We start from the raw sequence: 6211 nt of genomic DNA, 5'->3' as shown, positions 1-6211 counted from the left end.
CACAACAGTGCTGTCATTTGTTTTGAAAGAAATATTGATCATCTCAGCTAAATTTGGTTTACAGAAGACACTTATAATCACAAAAGTTTTGATATGGAATATTTAGTATAAAGAGCTACCTAAACTGATAAAGAAAAGAATGATGACACTAGTAGTTTCTGAGGCATGTTAAAGCAAATAGAAGACATTTTTGTAGCCATTTGGTGAATTTAGACTGTATAGTCAACTATTAAGATTTCTTAACATTGTTCTTAGCACTGGGTATGAAACAGTAATAGAAAAAGCAACATAGGACACAGTGATAGGAAAGAGAATTGTGGAATCAGGAAAACCTTATTGGGGTTCCTCTATAAATCATCACTGTGATTTTAGGGAAGATATGCTCTCTAATCTTAATTTCCACACCACAAAAATTAGGGAGAATTAATAGTACTTACTTTCTAAGGCAGTTATAAGGATAAAAAAGAGATATGTATATAAAGTCTTAGCTCATGGCCTGGTATAAGTAAATACTCAATTAAAATGATGGTAATGACATGATGGAATAGTACATTGTTGTTGAATGCTGAGGTGAGGGATGAAAAAATAGAATCTCCAAATATATCCCTGGCATCTCAAGATAGAGAGACTCTATTCTTGTTTCTCTACTCTTGCTTTTGAAATTGAGCACAAGAGAACACAAGGAACCATAAGCAGTTCAGTTTGACTTAGAGGGTAAACATGTTAGATGGTCCCAAAGAGAAATAATGCTGCTGGAATGCATTTCAGATTAGTTGATGGGCATGAGGAGTAAAAAGGGGTTAAGGAAAATGGGGTGGATGTTGGTGTTGTGAAAGATCATATTATATTCAGGAAATATTCATTCCCTCCCCACATCTCTTCTCCATAGGAATAGTCCCACCACCATTGATATTGGCCTTGACCCTTTGACTTGACATGACCAATGGAATGTGGACAAATGACAGGATCTGTATTAGAGTTTAGGACTTAAAAGGCATTGCTTACTCCTCTAGAAGATTCTTACCTAACATAAGAGAAAATGTGCCTGAGATTGCCACTATCCCTTCAGTTTAAGCACCAGAATGAAACCCATGAAACAGATCTGAACCTAACCCACAGCCTGAAGCAGAAATTGTCTACTAAACCCCAGACCCATAAGTGAGAAATAAATGTCTATTGTTGTATGTTCCTAAGATTCTGTGGCTATTTTTTACACAGAAAAAGCTTAAACAGGACCATACACTAAAACAGAAAATCACATTATAAGAAATACCTATTTGGTAATTGTGAAGTGGTACAGTAGCATATGATGGGATGGAATGGTCGTGGCTCAATTTTAAACATACTGAATATAAGGTGCCTACAGGGGCTCGAAGAGTGGTACATGAGGAATCAGTAAGTCATCTGAACGTATCTGAAAGTTAAAGTTTTGAAACAGAATGGAAGCTTCAGAGGAGAAAGGGCAGATAAGCTGCCTTCCCTGCATTTCCAAGTGACCTCCTACTTCTTTCTCCCTGGTTAATCACACACAGATAAGACCGGGGGTCTCGGGTACATTTTACAGATAGAACCACAGGTTTCTTGGATCAGAGTGCCTGGTTACATCAAGGGGAGCAGCAGGGCTTCTCTAGTCATGCACCTTCTCAGGCTTGCAGCATAAGGGCTGGGATTCCTTACCTGGAATAAGACAGTTGTCCCTCCTAGGTCCCTGTGCACTGTGTGAGAATGTGATGGGACGTGCTATCACATCTTCCTCCAGAATCTCCACCAACAAATGCTTTTCCAGGTTAATGTGTGTATGGGATCAAAATATTCCATCTGTACTTGCTCAGTACCCATTCTCCTACTTTTCCACCTACCTTACTGGCAATACAAATTCAATCTTCTTTGCTGGTTTCTAATGTGTCACCTGATTTCTAAATACCAGTGTCCCAGGGCTCAATCTTTGGACTTCTCTATCTAGATTTGCTAACTTGATGAGTTCCTCTGATCACATGACTTTAAATATTATTCATAATCTGATACCTCCAGTCTGGATCTCCTCCATAAATTCCAGCTTCATCTATAGAACTTTCTATTTGCCATGTCCTCCTGGATGCTCAATGGATATCCCAAAGTTAACATGTCAAAAACTGACTTCTTGATTGTTCCTATCTATATATACTATATATGCTACATATGCTATATATGCAGTCTTCCTTATTTTAGATAACTTGTCCTATTGTTCAGGTTAAAAATCTTATTTAATCTGGAACCACCGCCATGGCCGCCTACAAGCTAGTGCTGATCTGGCACGGCGAGAGCGCGTGGAACCTGGAAAACTGCTTCAGCGGCTGGTATGATGCAAACCTGAGCCCGGCGGGGCACTAGGAGGCGAAACGTGGCGGGCAGGCGTTGCGAGATGCCGGCTATGAGTTTGACATCTGCTTCACCTCAGTGCAGAAGAGAGCAATCCCGACTCTCTGGACAGTGCTGGATGCCATTGACCAAATGTGGCTGCCCGTAGTGAGGACGTGGCGTCTCAGTGAACGGCACTATGGGAGTCTGGCCTTACTAAAGCAGAAACTGCTGCCAAGCATGGTGAGGCCCAGGTGAAGATCTGGAGGCGTTCCTACAATATCCCACCACCACCGATGGAGCCTGACCATCCTTTCTACAGCAATATTAGTAAGGATCGCAGATATGCAGACCTCACTGAAGACCAGCTTCTCTCCTGTGAGAGTCTGAAGGACACTATTGCCAGAACTCTGCCCTTTTGGAATGAAGAAATAGTTCCCCAGATCAAGGAGGGGAAACGGTTACTGATTGCAGCCCATGGCAACAGCCTTGGGGGCATTGTCAAGCATCTGGAGGGTCTCTCTGAAGAGGCTATCATGGGCTGAACACGCCAATTGGTATTCTCATTGTCTACGAATTGGACAAGAATTTGAAGCCCATCAAGCCCACGCAGTTCCTGGGGGATGAAGAGACCGTCCGTAAAGCCATGGAGGCTGTGGCTACCCAGGGCAAGGCCAAGAAGTGAAGGCAAGCAGGCAGACTGGTTTCCCAAGTACACCCTCCCTGCCCATCCCATTCCTCTCCTGTGCACATGTCACACTGACCACATCTGTAGGCATCTTAAGTTGTAGCTGCAGATGGGGACCAGTGGCTCCTAATTTCATTCCAGCCATTTTGTCTCTTGCACCCACTCCCTTCATGCAGTCTAGTCAGAATGGCACCTCTGGGGCCTGGGGCCTGAGTCCAAGCTGAGGGAAGACTCTTATTCAAGAGAGTTCAGGAGTAGTAAAACTGTTTTTTTTGCTAGTGCTTTTTTTTAATTACTAAGGAACTGATTGAGTAGGGGGATAGGGAGGAGCCATGCTAAGGCGTGACCAGTGAGGAGGCAAGAGAGCCTCTTTGTGTTCCTGTGCTGTGCTGTAGTCAGGTGACTGGGGGGGGGGGGGGCGGGAGGCAGTGGAGCCAGGGGGGCTCTAGTCATTCCAGCCCAAGAAGAATGCATGGTGATTCAAACTAACATTTCCTCCCTGGGCCCAGAAAAGCCAGCTGCAGAAGATTGGGATCAATCCTGAATGTTTATGTTTTGCATTACTTTTACAGAAAAAGTATATATATATATATACACTTTTATATATATGTAAATACAAATATGTAAATACAGATATGTAAATACATATATATATGTAAAACACAAATACAAAAACAAAATAAATACAAATACAAATATGTAAATACTTATATATATATATGTAAAATACAAAACAATGAGGCTGGTTTCTAGTGGTGGTTGAAATATTCCCACATGCGATCATCACAAAATAGGTCATTCCTCACGTCAAGGTGGATAAGCTCCTTGACCTGTAAGGGGTGGGAGTTCGTCCTGCTGTGTGTGTTAGAATCCCTCCCCTGCCGTACTGTTTCATGGCTGCGAAATGTCTCTTGATAACACCCGGGTGTGTCTTTCACTGTGTCTGATTTCTGAATCATGTTCCAGTTGCTTGGCCCTGCCACTTGGGTCCAGCACACATTTTGAGCATAACTACGAAATCTTTTTTCCAGATCAGCATAATAAAAGAGTCATGTGCAATTAAAAAAAAAATCTTATTTAATCTGTGACTCCTTTTTTCCCCTCACTTTTGACACACAATCCATCAAATAAATCCTGTTTGCTCTACTTTCAAATTATATCTGGAATATAATCACTGCCATCATCTCTTGTCTAAATTGCAGTGATAACCACTTCCTAGCTTTGTCATTGCCTCCTATAGTCTATTATCAACGCAGTAACAAAGTGTTATTTTTTGAAACATGTAATATTATACCATCCTTCTGTTCAAACTCTCTAATGTTTTTTCTTTGTTTTGTGCAGAGTAAACCTGAAGTTATTACAACGGAACCAGGCCCCACACACTCTAAATTTCTGATACCTGTTTCATCCAATCCTAAACCCCTCCAAACCTTCCCAGTGGCAAAGAACTAAGTGATCTGACTCCTTAGGGTGGGCTCTAGTCTTGTGGGTCTATCCTATTAAAAGCCTCTCAGAAGTTTAATGCCTTCTTGATGTGTCTATAGCATCAAAATGGCTCTGATTTCTGAGACCCAAGGTGGCGATGGAGTAGGTGGGAACTACACTAACCTCCTCCCTGAACCTAACTGGAATTACAACTAGATTATAGAAGAATCATTCTAAATAACCAACTGAACACTTGCTGGAGAGAGCCTTATAACAAAGGACAGACAGAAGAAACCACTTCGCCACAATGAGACTGGTAGGAAGTGGAGGAGTTGCCAGAAGGCTGGCTGGACTCCCATGTGCAGCAGCTGAAGTGCTGGAAGGAGATATCAGCATCCAGGGGGTTCTACCTGAGATGTGTGGGGTCTAAACCCCAAGCTGGACTCCTAGCCTATAGCACCAGAACTGTAGGTCATGCAAAGTAACAGGGTTTTTCTCTGCTAGGGAGAAACAACTAGAGATGCAGAGAGCCTCTTAAAGGGCCAATGCACAAAATCTCATTTGCAGCCACTTATCCTAGGCTCCAGAAGAGGGAGGGCAGAATGGACTACAGATGAATAAGGAGAGTCTGAGGTTGGTGGCCCAGGGGACAAAGCTAAGGGTCAGCTGCCAGGATCCCTGAGCTCAGTCATTTCCCATACTGCAGAAGCCATGTTTCTTGGGCAGAGCCCTCCCATCCATACAGCATCAGCCTAAGGGGAAACAATTGCTCCATCCATAGAAACTCTCTTGTCCCAACCTGTGGAGCTTAAGCCAAGCTCCTGTCGAGTACAGCTGGAGACTCTTTCCATGATTAAGCTATGCATTAAATCACAGATAGCCTGCAGGTGGAGGTAGATCTCTGGAAGCTTTTAGATGTTAGCTGATCTTATCCCAGGCCCTATGTTGGTAAAATGCAGACTTAGTGCATAGCTTGGTTCTTTCTGCACACACCCAAGACCAGCAGAGGGAAGCTGTGGATCACTGATAGCCCCAAACAGGTTGCCCAGGGCCAATCATAGGCAACATCTAACATAGAACTGCACCAGAGTGTTTGCAAATTGACCTAATACATAGAAACAAATACAAAGAGGCAGCAAAATGTGATGACAAAAAAGAGGCCCCATATAAAAGAACAAGAGAAGTCTCCAGAATAAGAATTAAATAAAATGGAGGCAAGCAATCTATCAGATACACAGTTTAGAGTGAGGATTATAGGAATACTGAGCAGCCTGAAAAAAGACATAGAAACCATTGGAAAGGACCAGTCAGAAATAAAAAATGTGGTATCGGAAAAAATAATACATGGGGAGAAACACACAGTAGGTTAGATGAAGCAGAGGATCAAATCAGCAATTTGGAAGACAAGGTAGAAAAAAACCCCAAAAAACAGCAAAAAGAAAGAAGACTTTAAGAAAATGAGGAGAGTTTAAGAAACCTTTGGGACAACATGTGCATAACGATGTCCACATCATGGAGATACCATAAGGAGAAGAGAGTGAGCAAGGGGTAGAAAACCTATTTCAAAAAATAATGACCTGAAAGTTCCCTAAACTGGTGAAGGAAAAAGAAAACCAAGTCCAGGAAGTGCAGAGAGTCCCAAACAAGATGGACCCAAAGTGGCCCACACCCAGACACATCATACTTAAAATGGCAAAGCTTAAAGATAAAGAGAGAATCTTAAAGTCGCAAGAGAAAAGAAGTTAGTTACCTACAATGGAG

At 42.4% G+C, this 6211-nt stretch overlaps 1 pseudogene; it reads left to right on the top strand.

The window, feature by feature from the left end:
- The first annotated feature begins 2255 nt into the window (after positions 1 to 2255).
- Positions 2256 to 3637, top strand: LOC114492573 (annotated as a pseudogene).
- Positions 3638 to 6211: the final 2574 nt, after the last annotated feature.

This window comes from Phyllostomus discolor, chromosome 1, assembly GCF_004126475.2.
Source record: "Phyllostomus discolor isolate MPI-MPIP mPhyDis1 chromosome 1, mPhyDis1.pri.v3, whole genome shotgun sequence".
Classification (NCBI taxonomy): domain Eukaryota; kingdom Metazoa; phylum Chordata; class Mammalia; order Chiroptera; family Phyllostomidae; genus Phyllostomus; species Phyllostomus discolor.
Note: the sequence above shows the minus strand (reverse complement) of the source record. Positions and strands in the feature narration are given on the sequence as shown.